This window comes from Cheilinus undulatus, linkage group 13, assembly GCF_018320785.1.
Source record: "Cheilinus undulatus linkage group 13, ASM1832078v1, whole genome shotgun sequence".
In the NCBI taxonomy this organism is placed as follows: domain Eukaryota; kingdom Metazoa; phylum Chordata; class Actinopteri; order Labriformes; family Labridae; genus Cheilinus; species Cheilinus undulatus.
This window is the reverse complement of record NC_054877.1, coordinates 32654665-32672355: the sequence shown is the minus strand read 5'-3', so window position 1 is coordinate 32672355 and position 17691 is coordinate 32654665. Positions and strand designations below refer to the sequence as shown.

The following is a 17691-nucleotide window of genomic DNA, read 5'->3' as shown; positions in this document are numbered from 1 at the left end:
GTAGCAAATATTAAAGTTTTGAGTAACTGGATGGAGTTTGAAGAACTGTTACCTTCAGGACAAAACTCTTCATCCTGAGTTTGTTAAATGATCTGCAGTTCCTTCTCTCTGCCACATGGTGGTGCACTCTGACTACATCCAGCCTACCCGGAGTTGCTGTCTGATTCAAAAACACCTAGTAGTCTTCCTTTACCATGGGGTCATTTGAGTGTGTAAAGTTTGATTTTACATTTGGTTGTTGCGTCAGTGAAGGTGTTTACGTTCCCCCCTTGTGAAGTGTGAGTGGGCTCTGACTTTGTCAGCCATTTTCTCCCCACTGACAGACCCCAACCTCTTATCTTTTCATACACAGCCCTTTCAAAGACATACGCCAGATGTTACTTTGGCACTGCCTGGTTGTCCAAACACACTGTATGGAAAGAGAACGTGTGTGAAGAGTTCTTTTCCTTCCCTGTCACCTGAGTTAGTTGTCGGTTAAATGTCATGTCAGACAGCGCCCGTTGAGTGTGTGTGTTCACCCTGTAGATCTTGTTACTGTGTGGATTTTTTTTACTGGAAGGACTGTGCAGTAGCAAAGACAAGCAGAGGTTCAGCAACATTATAACACCTTTGGATGTGTGTTTGAGATCCTCTCTTATTTAAATTCCTTTTTTTTGTTACAAGTTAGCATGGAACTGATGAGGACGGGACAACTACAATACTCTCTTTATGTATGATCGTTTTGTTTCTTTTTAATGTATTTGTTCACGTCATGTGGCGCTTGAATAAAACTACTTTCTCTTGTGCATCGTCAAGGATTATTGCATGGTGTTGAAAAATAATCAGACAGTAGTTTTCCTATTGTTAAAATAAAAATCCTGCATGCTTTCTCTGTATAGCCTTTCAGAAGTTTTCAGTGGTTGCACATGTGATCAGCTCATAATGCAAACTTTATTGTGTGTAGGAATTTATAGTTTTGAATTTACAGCGCTTTGAAGTACTCCCACTCACAGGAAGACACACCTTGCTCCTCAGTTATGTTATTTCTTCAGACATACAGCAGATTTCATAAGACTGATGCCCAAATATGGTTACATCCTGTGGGGGTGAGAGACAGTGAAGTCTGCGTACAGTGGACAGGCTTCCTGTCAGACAGGTAAAGGAGGAATAGGAGTGGATTTAATTTCCTATCAGGTCAAACATGTTATCAAATCCTGAATACTTGTGTGATGACTGTGGGCTGTGGTTTTCAGCAGCTTTAATGAAATGGGGGAAAGTTTAGGATGTAGAAAAAGCATGCATATATTCATCTTGAAGCCTATGGTTACAAATGAATCATTCACAAAGCTCGTAGTAATTCAGCTGTGTGTGAGCGGGCTGGAGAAACAGTGTCACTTTGATGGATTCATTCATTTCTTTAGCGGCCTTCATGGGCCTATGGGGAAATCTTCTGGCATCTCAAACAAAGGCCAGTGTGTGTGGTTTCTCGCTGAGGCCTTGTGAGGACACTGGAAAGCAGCTCGACACCTGTGGCATAGAAGTCAGGATCCACAAGTGTCTGTGCCTGCACATGTCAGCGTTTGAGAGGAGAGTCTGCAACCTTTAGAAACTCCTTGGGCCCCAAAGTTTTTGTCTGAAGCCTCACTATGTCCCAGTTAAAAACACACAGGAGCAGGTGTCAGAGACTCTCACAATCACTGCCTGTCCTCTTGTCCAACATCTCTGTGCCTACTTATTTTTTGAAATCAGGTGCTGCTTTCACTCTGTCAAAGAGGCTCACGTTTAAAGAGCTCTAAAGCTTTGTTGGGCTGTGATTTATGGAGTCATTTACTCTGTTGGTTCTCATACAGTGGATCTTTGTGCAAATTACCTCTGCACTGTAAAAAGCAGGCAGTGTTCCCCCTGCACAGGCTTATTTTTGGGGGACCTACACAGTTATCTGATTGCATTGAATTTGTTTTCTCTGAGAGCAATCAGCCTCAGAATCTTCAGACATATAAATAACTCAAGTTTTAAAGAAACGATTTTATCTCAGCTTACAAAAAGTCAGCCACAGAAGACTTTTCTGCCCTGTGATTGACTGGCGACCAGTCCAGGGTGTACCCCGCCTCTCGCCCAATGACAGCTGGGATAGGCTCCAGCCCCCTGCGACCTCGAACGGGATAAGCGGAATAGAAAATGGATGGATGGATGTTTATCACCAAAAAGCAGTGATGCATCACTTAAGTGTATGAGGTATGGCTATTAAATAATGAGACTTATAAGGATAAAAGCACTTGTTTGAATTTCCCTCTGTTTCACAGTCACACTGAGTGTTATATATTAAAGATTTGGTATTCACACACAACTGCTGTAAGTTTCCAATAAGTGACATCTTTAGTTCACTGCTAGCTACTGACTAAAGTGCATGTGTTTTTGCTAAAGCTTCAGATTGATTGCAATGATTAGCTTAGATGTTGAGCAAGTCTCTAAAAAAATTGGGGTTCATTCGGTTTGTTCCATAATGTCTCCCCAAATGTGCTTGTGTTTGTCATTTTGATCAGGGTTAGGGTTAGTCGGAAGTTTTTGGACAACTTTGGCACACACTTTTGCCATGTCCAATTTTTCACACAAAATCTGTCAAACATTCTCTTTATCAGTGGAGAACATTTCTGCTATCACTGTTCAATTTGTTGAATGTTTTCAGAAGTTTTTGATGCGCATGGGCACCCAGAACGTTCATCATCTTGGACATCCTCCCTGCAAGTGCACATGACATGTAGTGTTCCCCACACACCTCAGTTAATGTACCAAAAGATTTGGCAATTTCACCAAAAATTTCAAGTTAATGCGTTGCAAAACTTTTAAACTAATCATATTCCAACACCGTAGCAAAGAGGCTCCTTTTAGATTTTATGGTCTTTTGGTATGGACCTTGGTCTTCAGTTCACCCCACAGATTTTCAATGGGATTCAAGTCAAGGCGTTGTGTAGGCCAGTCAGTAACATTCACTTTGGTCTTCTGAAGGTAGTTCTCCACCAGGAGCCACATATGTTTTGGGTCATTGTCGTGTTGGAAGACAAAGCAACGACCTAGACCAAGTTTTGCAGCTGAGTGCTTGAGGTTTTCTTCACAATCTTCACATCCTTCTTTCTTCATGATTCCTTCCACTTTTATGCGATTCCCAGTTCCAGACAAACTGAAACATCCTCATGGCATAACATCCAGTTGTTCTGGGGTCTTTAGACACATCTCTCACTACTTTTCTTTCCAGAGTCTTTGAAATTGTTCTCTTCCTACCTCTGTCAGGCTTGTTCTGTACTGTGTGGCTCTCTTAGAATTTTTGATGATAAATTTTACTCCAGTTCTTGACACTTGGAAACGCTGTGATAACGTTATATATTCTTCTGCTCTGTGAGCATAAACAATTCGTTTTCTCAAGTCTAAACTGATTTCTTTTGTTTTTGCCTTGATGCTTTCTTCAGTGTCAGCTCAAACCATTACTGAAGTTTTATACTGTGTAAATGGAAGATAACCTTCAGTTTTAACTTCATTTTACAAGCTTTCCAAAAATGGATTGTGCTATAGTTCAACAAAAAGTTCTAAATGGGGGGTCATAATTTAGACCCTTCTAGTTGGTAATAATTGTGTTCCTGTGCACAAAGTTTTGGCAGTATTTGGGTCAATATCTTTCAAAAGTTTAAGTAATGATGACTTATAAATCTGTCAACATGGCAGGTTTTGCTGCCAATATCTGGTAAGTAGGCAAACATTGTGAATATATAGGCTAATATCTGTCAGTGAGGAATGTATTGGTTGATATTTAGGGGATATCTGTCAGTGGGGAATGTTCTTGCAGGCATATAGGCTTGTCTGTCAACAGTGAAACTATTGGCCAATATATAGGCTGATACCTGACCTATCAACAGGGCAAGTATGGGCTGGTAAATAGGCCTACATTATTCAACACAGATATTCAGCTGATAACATTGGTGCATCCAAACTAGGTTTTTGTGACTTTATCTGCCACTTGTTTCTATATAAACACATTTTAAAACTGTTCAAATCCGTCCTATAATCAAACAGCCTGTATGAGTGAGAAGGTTGAACTTGTTGACTTCTTGTGCAGGGAAACGGATGGAGCGTGAAAAAGGAGGAGGTAAATGGAGATGGAGGGAGGATGAGGAGGAGGCAGACTTCATTTCTGATGGGGTTCAGGGTAGGCTGCAGAGGAAGTGGCCTCGGAGTGACCCACAGGGTGAGCCTCTTCCTCCAGCCGACATGTCTTTGAAACTGTTAGATGAACACAGTCACAGCACAGGGAGGGAGGAGCAGCCATTCATGTGGCTGCTGATTAATAGCAACTCAGACCCCTTTGTGAGAGTTTGTGAGCGCACGTGTGTAGGGGAGGGGGGTTGTAAGTCTGGCTGCATGTAAGTCAGTGCCACTGTCTGAGAGTCTGTCTGCCTCTTGATGTGTTTTGTTGATAAATACATTTTTTATGTCTTGCTGTCTAAAATGATTTAAAACAGAGCACAACAATGGAATAATAACATTTGATTATGTAACTTTATCTTTGTAGAACACTGAAATACACCAAACAACCAAAACAGTGTTAAATGATGAAAGCTTAGGAAATTCACAACTCTCCACCCTGCTCACACACTCTGTCTGGAAATCTTTTAATGTTTAGAAAACAAAACCAAAAATATTTCTGGATTTAAATCATGTGACTGGTGATGTAAAATCATATGCTTCATTGTGCAACAACTGTAGTGACTTTCATGGGGGATTTGGGGGGATTTTTTTCTTAGATGACATTTTTGAGAGCTTTCCAAAGCTGAGAAAACAAGTCTGATTCTTTCATGAGGTGATCTCAGATGGGCTGAACACTTAAAATGTGAAGCCATGGCAGCAGCATGGATCTTGAGATAAGTGTGTTTGCCTGTCAGTTTATCCACCCCCCTGGTCCAGAAATATCCGGAACATCATTCAGGGAATAGCTGTGGTACTTTGCAGAACCATTTGTATAATATAGGGTAAACCTGCAGCTCTAGTTTCATTATTTATTTTTGCCATGATAACATAAAATATAAAAGCTCAAAATATTAAAGAGTATCTATCAGCTGTTACATTTTTATTTCCATCTCTGGTTTATCATTAAACATTACATTCAGGCTTTCTTTCAGTATGTAAAAATACACACACTGGGTGATTAATAATTGCTTATTTACATTAAGAAATCAATTTATTGTGATGAAATTGGACTTTTCAGATGTGTTTCATGTGAATGAACATGTTGAGAAAATGATGAAACTGTCTGTAAAGGCCTAGTATGAAGCCTCATGACTCTAGCTGGAAATTCCCCCCGAGTAAATCCATGCATTTCAGTTTCCATGTATATCTGTTTTTCTTCCCAGCTCTGAAAAGATAAGACAAAAGTCTTTCCATTCTTGCATACTGGATGATACATCATCATGACCTTTTTTATCCCCTGACTTGTCCTCTTGAGCCACTTAAAGGGTCCACATTAGTCTTTGAATAATGTGTTTGAATGGATGGATGGACCCTTTTCCTGTTGATCTTACTAACATGAGCAACAAGGTGCTAACATAACAGCAAGCAGTAAACTGTATGTGGAGTCATGAGGATATGGACACACGCTACATTTTGCTCTTGGCATGAATGCACCGCACACTATCACAACCTCCACTCTTCTTGGAAGGCTTTCAGTAAGATTTTGGAATGGGCACAGATTTGGGGAATTTGTGCCCATTCACTCTGTAGAGCATTTTTGAGGTCAGTTACTGATTTTGGACAACAAGGGTCACAATCCTCATTCCAGGTCAGTCCAACGGGGCTGGATGGGTTTGAGTTCAGGGCTCTGTGCAGGCCAGTCAACTTCTTCTGAACTGAACTCATCAAACTGTGCTTTGTGCACTGGGGCACTGTCATGTTGGAATAGAAAAGGGCCTTCCCCAAACTGTTGCCACAAAGTTGGAAGGATAGCACTGTCCTAAATGTCTTGGTCTGCTGAAGTTTTCACTGGAGATAAGGGGCCTGACCCAAACCCTGATAAGCAGTCTCATACACAGTAAATTTACCTGAGTAAATGCTACTCAAATTGAATAAAATTTTACTCTAAAGAATATAACATTTGGTACCAGCCTATTTGGAGTAAAATTGACTCTGCTTGCAGAGTAATGTTTTCAGAGTTGTTTTTACTCTAAAAAATATTTTTATTTAACTCTAAATTATGATTATGTGTTCCACAATGAACTAAATAAAAACAACTCTAAAGCAACTGTCCTCACTACAGAGTAATTCAGACCTTAGTTTACTCATTATAGAGCTGTTTTATCTCAATATAAAGTGCTATTTAGTCCTTTCAGAGCTGTTTTTCATTCCTTTTAGAAATGTTTCCTACTCATTTCAGAACAATTTCTACTCCATTTACAATTGGGTAACGCTTAGAACTGAATCTTATTCTAAAGAGATTAATCTTCCTCTTTATAAAGAGCTACATTTTCCTCTTAATAGATAATTCTTCCTTTCCATCTATAAAGGGCATGACACCAAAAGAGTTTTTTTTTTGTATACATATTAGACATAGTGTTCTTATATTACAGAAACAATTGCAATGAACATATGACAAGGACCCAGGTGCAGAGCACAGGATGAGTGCAAATGATAGTGAGCTGGCTGCTGGTTGGCAGAATCACTGGCAGTGAGATGGAGACACTGCAAAAAAAGAGGACAAAATGGAGTTAGACAAGGCAAAAACTCACCTAAAACCACTGGATTATCAAAGGTCGAAGAGGAGCCAGGTTACCTGATTAGGAGCTGTAGTCCACAGATGTTTGAAGGTTCATCACCAGGTGAGGAGGTCTTAAATGCAAAGGATTAGCTGCAGCTAGGACACCTAACAAGCTGCAACCGTGACCGGCCATAAGTGATGCCAGCTGGGGTTGTGGTTAAAGTTTTACTCCAGCAGAATTTACTCTGTGTTTTTACTCCAACTCTGGCAGTGGCTGCTAATAAATACACTTAAAAAAAGAGTAAATTTGACTACTTTTGAGTAAAACATTTTTTACCCTGGAAAAATGACTCACCAGATTTTCTTGTGTACCATTATCCCAGGTAACATTCTTCCGGCATCTGCCAAACCAAGACTCGCCCATCTGACTGCCAAACAGAAAAGCGGGATTCATCACTCCACAGAAAACATTTCCACTGCTCCACGGTCCAGTGTTGTGTGCTTTACACCCCTCCATCTGACGCTTGGCACTGGAATTGGTGATGTGAGGCTTGTATGCAGCTGCTTAGTCATGGAAACCCATTCCATGAAGCTCCTGCTGCACAGTTTTTGTGCTTTCATTAATGCCAGTGGAAGTTCAGAACTCTTTTGCTATGGAATCAGCAGAGCATTAGTGACTTTGACGCACCTTAGCAATTGTTGACCCCACTCTATGACTTATGTGGTCTTTTAATTTGAAGCAGAGTTGCTGGAGTTCTTATACGCATCTGCTTTATAATTAAATCACTTACATTTGACTGTGGATATATCCGACAGGGATGAAATTTCTGTAGAGTCACTGAGCTCTTTAGAACAACCCATTTTTAATCACAAATGTTTGCAAATAGAGACTTGATGGCCAGGTACTTAATTTTACACACCTGTGGCATTGGGTCTGATTGAGACACCTGCATTCAGTAATTTACATGTGTGGCTAAATACTTTTGTCCATCTAATTTATCTGAAGGCAGACGACAGCGTGACCTCTGCTTTGGTTAGCACTCATACTTAACCATTAGGGGATTAAAGCTAGCATGGAAAGTGTGGAGCCTGCACAGAACACCTAGTCTAGTTTGGTTGCATTAAGGTGCAATAGTACATTAATCTCCCTAAGGACATGATGAGTCAGTTACTGATAGACATTCATGTCTGTAAGAATAAAGTCTGAGCATCATGGAAATTTTTCAGGGTTGTAGGGTGAAGAGTACAATGATTCTCTGAAATATTGCTTCTGTTCTTCTGCTCAGTACTAAAGACCTTCATGTCCATCATAAAATGTTCATAAAACCTTCACCTAGCCTCGCCAACAGTCAGAGCTCAGAGAGTTTATTGTAGGATGTATTTATGACCTGATAGTGCTAATCAGTAAGAAATTGGCAACTCATCAGTAGAAATGCAGTTTGATTTTTGTCATTTTTGAGCCCTTTGGCAATATAATTATGTCATGAAAATGGATTTATCACAATGACTCAGGCATTTTTATTGCCGTAACTTGAGGAGTGAAACATCAGCAGTATTCACTTTCTTATTTAGACGGTTTCCACCAACTTGTTCCTGTTCAAGTGCCCATGTGTGTGTGCACGGGTTTCCTCTAATGCATCTCATGTGATCACGTGCCTGTCATTTCTGTCTGTCTCTGTTCAGAAATGTTCCTTCCCACAGATAAAGTGGATCATTGAGTCCTGGACTAAACACAATCAGTGCTAGAGATAAAGACAGATTGAGACATGACTTCTCTTGGATTTATAAGGTTTTGTAAACTGAAGGCAGGCTCAGGTGGTTTAATACTAGCTATCTTAAGAGCATCATGCAGTGTGTTGTTGTTTTAGATAGACTATTTTAGGGGTATGTTAGGGCAGAAAATGCATATTTAAGGTATTTAAGCTCTCTATGCTTGTGCAATGGTGTTCATACACAAAACTCCTAATGGTGCATATGAGAAAACAGTGTAGTATCAAGATGGCACATGTGAAGAAAGTGATACCTGTGCTGTATGAGCTGGTCATTCCCCCTTTGACCTGTGGGAGCAAAGGTCAGCAGTTTGTAGACAAATAAATTTCCCCCTCAGAGCAACACTACAGAATACACAGAGCTTCTCAAATATCCGCTGATTTAACAATGTGGTGTCTGAGCATGACTAATGTCCTGTGCCGCTGGGTAATAGTAGTGCCAGGGTGAGGGTAGGGTTAGAGTTAGGGTTAGGTGGGTAATAGTAGTGCCAGGACTGCAGTTTTAGCCAATTTCATTTAAAAAATCTGGCTTGGATAGATAGTAACGTTTGAAAACATGCAAGTGCAACATGGACAAAGTCTGTCAGGGCAACTTTATCCAAACATTCATCCACATTTAGATAAGCTCATTGATCGAAAACTAATCTGGCTTTCCTGCTGGCTCACTATATTTACATCTTGCACTTTACTCTGATTTTCAGCAAGTTTTCCCTTTAAAACAACGAAGTAGTGCATATCTGAATACAAAGTTTCATAAATCTCTCGTGTGATGTCTGTGTTAACTCTGAACTGATGTCGGATCAGCTCTTGGCAATTATGTTTTTGGGTTCTTCTGTTTATTTGCCTGCCAGGAAATTGACTCTGGCCTTAAGGGCATATCAGATTATTTTTAAGAATACTGATAATTTTCTCTTCATGCACAAATGTACATCTTTATATGTTTTTTATGGCTTGGCGTGACAAACAATTATGTTTAGAAAAAAAAAAAGGTAAGCAAGTATTAACATTTTGGATTTTAAAAGGTTTGTGACCCTTTTGAAGAAGACATGATAGTGACTTGTTACATTTTAACCTTAATTCCTTTTGATACATATTTTTTAAACAACACATTCTCTGAATTTTTAAAGTTAGCAACTATCTTTAAAAAACTGCAGATCATAAATCATATTTGAACCGAAAGTTGCTGTGAGAGAGAGAGGGGCATTCAGATTAATTGGTTGGCAAATCCTTATATTTCTCAACTCCTTTTTGGTTTTCATGAAGACACAACAATTGCATTAATGAATTTCTTAAGAGAAGAAAGGTAATTCTTAATTGCACTAATATATTCACCACATTTTGGTAAATGTTGCCACTGTGTTTGGGCAATTTATAAAGATTTGGAGTTTTACTGCAATTTTGGTAATTAAAAGCAAGGAATGACTGGATATTGTGTGCCTAGAACTTCAACTTATGTTGCTATGGAAAGAACCAGGCCTCGAGTGGCTAATCTGGAGAACTCCTTGTGGACTGGGCTGGTTTTAGGGCCGGGAGGGCCAGTGCACAGTGGCATTAAACAGGCTGCGCCCAATGTTTGAGTTCCCACTCTGTTTCTCTCTCTGCACTTCAGGCAGGGAGGGCTGTCTGTGAACATCTGACTAGAAACACTACCTTTACATTGGTTCTTGTCAGTGGTTAATCCCTCTGGCCCAATACCGTCATGGTGATAATCAAGAGAGAAAGATGGATAATAACTAGAGCAAGGTTGGTGAAAAAGTTAGACTATAAGACAGAAAGCTTTAGACGCTTACTTGGCCTACTGTGCAAATTCATTATGGTAAGCCCACCAGGTGGAAGTGATGCTGTCATCTCCGTAGCAGTGTCAGATGTGTAACACAAACGCAAAATCAACTGTGCAAACCACCCTCCAAGTTTATGATTCACATCACTGAATTGTATGGTGTTATAAGCTTTGTAACAACTTAATAAGTACACAATACAGATAAGATCCTTGCAATAGTAGCTGTGTTACAACAAGAGCTAAGTGTAAAACATTGTCTCTGCAGCAGCTGCAGCTCCTCAACCAGTTTGCTGCTGACTGAGTGAGGAGGAGTCATCACTACTAACAAGCACAAGAAAGAGTGGGCAGATAGGATCAGCTAATGTTAATGTTAAAAAGAGTGCAAGGTAGACCTGTTATGAATGAGAGGTGTCCAGAAAAAAATAATGGTTCAGGAATGGTTCTGGAAACAGGTGTTGATATCATTTGAAATTTTTTTCAGTAGCATTGGTTTAAATTTTACAATTCTAGTATTTCACCATTCATATGTTTAATAATAATATATAAATCAACTTATTTTGCAGCTCTGTCTGTCACTATTAGTCAATATTTCAAGTTGAATGTAAATTGAACATAATGGGGTCAACAGGTTAAGAGTCACACACACCACCATGTGGTGTCTGTGAGACCACCATGACATTATCAGGGTGTATTATTTATCATCTAACAGAAATGAGCTTTATGTTGCTCCTCAAATAAACTAGATTACAGTTTCCAATTAATTTTGTAATAAAGAGCAAAATGAGACGGTTTTAACCAATTAACTACGAGAGTATTCCATGTATACATCTGTCTTTGCATTCTGACTTTTCAAACTGGCGTTGTTGAAAAAAGAGAGTATTGCTTAACCTTTGAATCTGCTCAATGTCTTCTTCATTTTTATTCTGTCAGGTGTCTGAGGCTTGTAGGAGAAAACAAAAGCAGGTCAGTCTAGTCAATGACAGTTCTAGAAACTACCACATGGTGTCTCTGCAGCTGCTGTCAGCCTTTTGTGTACTTCCAGTCACACGTCAGCTCCAGTGGCTCCACGTTGGCTCAGTTGATGCTGTCCTCCTTTCCTGTTGAGTTATCAAACTACCCTCAAGGAATTCTGGGACTTGAACATTGGTTGTTCTGCATATTCTGCTGTTGTTAATATTTTTCTTCTGTCTGAGTAGTAGAACAAGTATTTCACTCACTGAGCTCTTTATGTTTTGTTTGGGACTTTCCTGTGATTAACCAAAGAGGATTTTTTTAGTCAGTCAAATGTGGAATATCCACCACTAAATGAAATGGAAAGGGTTTTTCTTTTTTGTTTCTTTTTACTTTTCTCACTGTTTGGAAAGCTCTGTTTGCTTTTCAACTCTAGAACTGGTGCCTGCATTTTTTAAATAATCCCTTTTATTTCTAGAATCCATCTGTCCTGTTTAACAGGGTTGGTGGCTTCTATTGTATTCATCTGTCTTAAGCATGAATAAGCTCTGCAATGTGGGTTTGTCACGATATCTGAACTTCAATTTCAATTCAATACTCTTGAATGTCAAGTGATGCAAATATGCATCCTGATAACACCACAACAGAAAAAAATGTTCTTTAACACCAAAGTTTTGGTAATTTCTTGTTTATAAAAACCAAAAACTGCTTGACTGTCAGCATTAATGCATTATGGGGATGTAATGGTATTAAATTCTCACAGTACAATAATACCTAGGTAACAAGTCCACAAGTCGGTTTTTATCGCAGTATCAAAAAACCCAAAACAACAAATGAAGGCTTGGAATAAAAGGGAGGTCAGCATTTATTAAACAACAGTTGTACTTTTAAGGTTACAATATGCACAAAAAGTGCCATAAGTATATATTGGGCTTAAAATATATACTTATATTTTGGCTCCAATGTGTTTACTAACCTTCTGGTGTCTTTTTTGTCCGCCACTGACAGTAGCTGTAAGTCTTTGGTGATATATTCACTGATACACCTTGTGATCTGTCGAGCTCTCACACTGTTGTGGTGAAGTGTGATTGTGAATGTTTCCTGGCCCGATTCTGCTCATAGCATCTCTGCAAATCTTTTTGGGTTGATGATTTGCCAAGTGACTCCTTATTTTACTGGTGTTTCTTATCAAGTGTCAACACAATCTGGCAGTCTCTGCATACTGTTTTTTTTTGTGTCAAGATTTCATGACACCAGGAAACCAAAATGCTCCCACATGTCAGATTTAAAGGTCACTGGAGTCTCCACAATCTGAAAAACTTGCCACTCAGATCTCACCCACCACTCGTAGCATCCAACATTTTTGCACTGTTTGATCAAGTCAGCGAGTGGAGCGGAAAAGATGATGGGTAAAAAAGGGTGAATGGTAACTGTAGATCCCACTTCCCTTCGCTCTACTAAAATCCTTGCCCTGGACCTGTTGTCCTTGGCAGTACTGAGCTGTTCTGCTGAATGAACAATACAGTTACATCTCTAAGTAATTGCACTTAGTCAAGGTCCATCATTAGTGCACTATTTTTTCATCACATTTGTCATCCTTTTAAGTAAGGTTTGCTGTTACCACAGAATGTATCTGCACTGTGTGCTATCAAATAACTCACTTTTTCTCCTCCTGTTTTTCCGGATTGGTCTGTAACACATTGCTTTTTCTGTGGCCAAGTTCATATTATAATCTGATTATTTTCTATCAAAATAAAGCAGGTCTGTGTTCAAACAGGAAGTCAGTTGCCTTTAATTTAAGACAGATTGAATGTAAAATAGCGAAATTTCAAAATGTAACAAAAAAGGGAGATTGATCGCAACCAACTGAGGAATTTCTGAGATTAATTTGGATTAAAAATTTTGATTATTCAGTCCTAGTGAAAATATGACTCACATTTTTTTCACAAATTGTAATTTTTTTAGTATTTTATGACACTGTTGATCATTTTGTACGATGGTTATATCATTATAAAACATATTAGCATCAAAGTTTGGACATCCTTACCGCAGTGCAAATCTTGTACAGGATTTATTAATAGCTGGCATTAAAAGAACATCAAACACACTCATCTCATAATGTGGACAAAGACTGTATACCTTTGACATATTTTTTTTAATTTCCTCAGCAATGTTGCCATCTAATAATAACAATAATATTATGAGTTTACCTAAATCATAAAAAGCCCATGTAAACATACACACATGCACAAAAAAGACTTTGCACCTACTGACACACACGCCACAGTCCCCATTTATGTCACCCTCTGACTAATCCCATTTCCTCTCTTCATGAAAAACAAACGCACTTTTACGACCTGTACATCGCTTTCTAATGAGCCTTGTGACGTCTGAGCCTTTATCAATTATTCCATCCATGCATGCCGTTGTTTAACCCTTCAGCACGGGGAGGAGGGCCTGAATGATGCACAACCAGCAGCACTACAGACCTTTGGCCTCCTCTCTTGCACCTTTAGCCGCTGCAGTAACGCACATGTGGTCGGACCAGCTCGGGGGTGGAGGCTGGAAAAGACTGAATACGTCTGTTTATTGTTCCATATAGGCAGGGCCATGTTAGGCGAGAGAGATGGAGATCTATTGTGTAGTATCTCTCTGCCCTCGTCATGAATAGCAGCTTTCAGAGGGACGAGCGACTGAGACGAAAGAGGAAAAAAAAAACTCCACTCACAATAGCTTTAAGTTTTACGGCGTTCCTGTCGCCGGCAGCAGATTTTTGGCATGCAACCAAATGTAACATACACACAGCTGCACAGCTTGCCTTCTCCTCACACACAAACACACTACTCTTATCTCTCCCAGTCTCACTCACACTCGTCTTTCTCTACAGGCCTCTACACCACCGCTTCCAGCAAACTCCACTCTGCCTGCACTAAGCTTTCTTTTGTGTATTTTTTTTTGACAACAATGCCGTTTGTTTTCTAAGGGGCAGAGCAGAGAGACTGGCAGCCTAGGCCACCCGTGTCTCCTGCATGTCACCCTGTGTGCGTCTGCAGTGACGTCTGAAGGGCATTATCTGCCACAGGCCTCTGTTTGTTTTGGGCTGCTCTTGTCCTGATAATGGCCCATTAAACAGAGGGACCAGAGGCACATAGACACCTCAGTGGAAACGGCACAGGCCTCTCTTATCTGGACGATGCCCAGCTGGCATTCATCTTAGTAATATGAAGCTGCTCAAGGTGCAGTTGTAGGTGAAACCCGCTCTGCTCCTGCCAGCAAAAACAAAAACCTGTGAGCTATTTTTAGAGCATAGTTGAGCTGCTGATGCTAATCGTGAGGCGCTGGCTGACCTCTTTGTCTGTTTTTATGTTCCTCTCAGACATGTGGCACCCTGTGCGTAAAGCTGCGAGTTGTGTCTGAATATTTGTTAAGCTTTCGTAAAAGTCTTTTACATAATTGACTCATTACACACAGGTCTTCCTGTGGAAGGAATGCAAGGAGCTCAGGTTGTAGTTACATCAGTGGAAAAGGGCAACATCTCACTTATACTGCTGTCACCTCTTCACTCTCTGTGTTAGTCTTTCCTCATCTCTGCTACATTTTTATTCACTTATTGTCCTTAGAAGGGCCGAGGAGAAAATGTATTTAGATTTTCATCCTAATTTTAACATGAAATAATCAAAGGCCCATGGAGGTCAGAAAAATCATGACTCATTGTAAAGTTAAGCTGGGATAACCTTTTTTATCTGAATAATAATAAAATATTAGGAAAGTATTGCTAAACATCATGGCTAAGCCATGATGTGCACAGACATTGGGATGCCAGGGGATAAAGTAGCACAAAACTGTGCAAAAATGGGTAAGGAGTTGTAACATTTGGTGAAAAGTTGCAAAGATGGGCCAAAGAGACTTAAACAAAGAGCAAGAATGGGCAATAGTGGCAAAAAATGCCAAATAAAGGCAAAAAGCAGCAAAAATTGGTTAAAAGTGGCAAAAGGAAGTGGCATAAATTTGCAACAATGGTGAAAAAAGTGGCAAAAATGAAAAAAAGTGGAAAAATGAGCATAAAGCAGCACAAGTGGGTTAAAAAGAGGCCGAACTAGGCAAACAATCGCAACAATGTGTGACAAGTGGATAAAAATTTCAGAAATTAGTGAAAAGGGGCAAAAAAAAAAAAAAGATTGACAGTGGCTCTTAACATGGCTTAAAATGGGTTAAACTGGCAAATATGGGGGAAAATGTCAATAAGAAAAAACAGATGACAGCAGCTAAAATATTTAAAGTGGCACATTGAGGTGGGAAAATGGGTAGAAAGCTGACATCCTGGCTAACATTTATTTCATTTTGAACCTGAGAAGTGTGTCAAACTTTTATTGGGTTCTGACATTGAAATCGTCTTTTTTGTGCCAATATTTAATCACTTTTTTTCCGGCCTAATTTTATTATGTGCCATTTTTGAGCAATGTTGCTAATTTAAACCTCTCTCTACAAACTTTAACCACTTTAACCCCCTTTTTTAGCCACTTTGAAACAATTTTTGTGAAGTTTATTACATTTTTGCTAAGTTTAAAATACCATTTTACACGTTCTAAACTCAATTTCCCAATATAAACCCATTTTTGCCACTTTTTTATCCAATTTCACATCCTTTTCTTCCCATTTCTGCAACTTTTAAGCCATTTTTCCACTTCTAAACCCTTATTTTGCTTTTTCTTCCTGTCTTTGCCATTGTCCATCAATGTTTGCCTCCGTTGATCCAGGTTTGTTGCTATTAATCATTTTATACAACTCCCTTCACCCTGTCTTGCCACTTTAGACCAATTTTTGCCATTTGTAGCATCTTATCACTACTTTTTCTGACAGTTTTTGCCACTTTGAACCATTTTGTGACTTTCCATCTATTTATTACATCTTGTAAAACTTTTTGTCCACTTTTAACCCATTTCTGCTGTTTTTTAATTTCACCATGTCTACCGATTTTTGCCACTTCAACCCATTTTGAGAAATGGGATTTAAAATGTTAAGAAGGCTATGTACAACAACGTAATAGAATATATATTTTTTTTGCTTTGATAAGAGTGGTTATAATTCAGTTTAAGAATATAGTATGGTTATCACAACTTAACTTGACAATGGACTGTGATTTTTCTGACCTCCATGGGACACCAAACCTGTGAAAGGATGCTAGCATCAGCAAGAAGCAGCACTAGCAGACAGAATAGTTTATATTTTTAAATGATAACTCAGGCAAACTCGGCAATTGCATCCTGTGTATATCAAGATCAGATCATCTTTTAAAAGAACGATTAACATCCCTAGATGTGCCAACCTGGATTTGGAACCCCCTGATGCCTCAAATGTGGGGCATGGTGTCCTTAAACCTGCATGAACTCTCACAATCATCTGGCAGTGATTTTAGAAGAACAAAGGAGGTTAAATGTGCCCTAAATATAATGGCGGTCCTCTAAATTTATATAAGAAGGTCTAAGGTTTTTATGTTTATACTCTTTTGTTTCCATGCTGACCCACTTCTGCAGGTATCCATTAGACCTTCACTACACTAACACTACATTCCCTATAACATATAAGGCACTCTGTACTAACATTTAGGACCACACAACTGATAATTTGCAATCCCAACTGGAGGCTAACAGTACGGCTGACCCTGTTAGCTTAAAACGTCTGGCTCAGCACTTCAGGAGGCATATTTTACCACCCGGCTCAGGGATGTGTGGAGGGAGGTGAAACAAGTCAAGGACAGAGTTATGGCTGCAGAAGAAAGTGACCGTCCATATGCAGTAACCCATGAATAGAAGTTAGAGCTAGAAGGACATTTTTAAGTGCAATGAATCTCTGCTGCTTGGCTAAGCTTAGTGAGACAGCATTAGTCATCAGCAGAGTTTAATAGGAGCTTTCCTTGTTGGAAGCTGTCTTATTTCACCCTGAGAGTTCTGCTTAATCCTCACATACCAGAGTATAACTTGTCTCCTGTGTTATCACTGTTATCTGTCATTATGTCAAGCAGTCATAGTCCCTGACACACATGCTAACAAACACTGCATGTTCATAGACCCTGTTCTAATATCTCCATGTTTAAGGACACAGATTAGCTGACTATCTCCTGGATGTGCTGCTCTTATCTTACTTGACATGCAGCTTCTTTTTTTACGTGTTTTTTAGGGTTTCATAATAAACTGGGTCAACTTGTAATTCCTGCAGCATGACTCGTCAGACATCTCGTCTGTGTTTGTAACAAGGAATCATTCAGAGTTTATTTAAACAGGAATGAGCCTCCAGTAATTGCACATGAATTTGGGATTTAGAAATCCTGCAGAAATGAGTCCAGTCTAGTCTTCTGTCTAGACACTGTTACAGTATTCCAGATTGTTTTTTCATCCTGTCGAGCCACAACATTTTTACAGGATTGTGCAGTTTTCCAGGTTCAGAGGACCTACTGTGTGAAGGTTTAACTTGGACAG

At 39.4% G+C, this 17691-nt stretch overlaps 1 protein-coding gene across 3 annotated transcripts in view; it reads left to right on the top strand.

Moving 5' to 3' along the window:
* The window catches only part of gng12a (guanine nucleotide binding protein (G protein), gamma 12a), a 46044-nt gene that overhangs the window by 13230 nt on the left and 15123 nt on the right, over nt 1–17691 (top strand). The window contains exon 2 of one of the 3 annotated variants that reach the window (XM_041803785.1): nt 7099–7254. The exons of 1 other annotated variant lie outside the window; for it this stretch is intronic. The gene's annotated coding sequence lies outside the window, so the exon portion shown is untranslated. Of the gene's footprint in view, nt 1–7098; nt 7260–17691 lie in introns of all 3 variants that reach the window. One more of the 3 variants, XM_041803784.1, reaches the window with a different exon arrangement.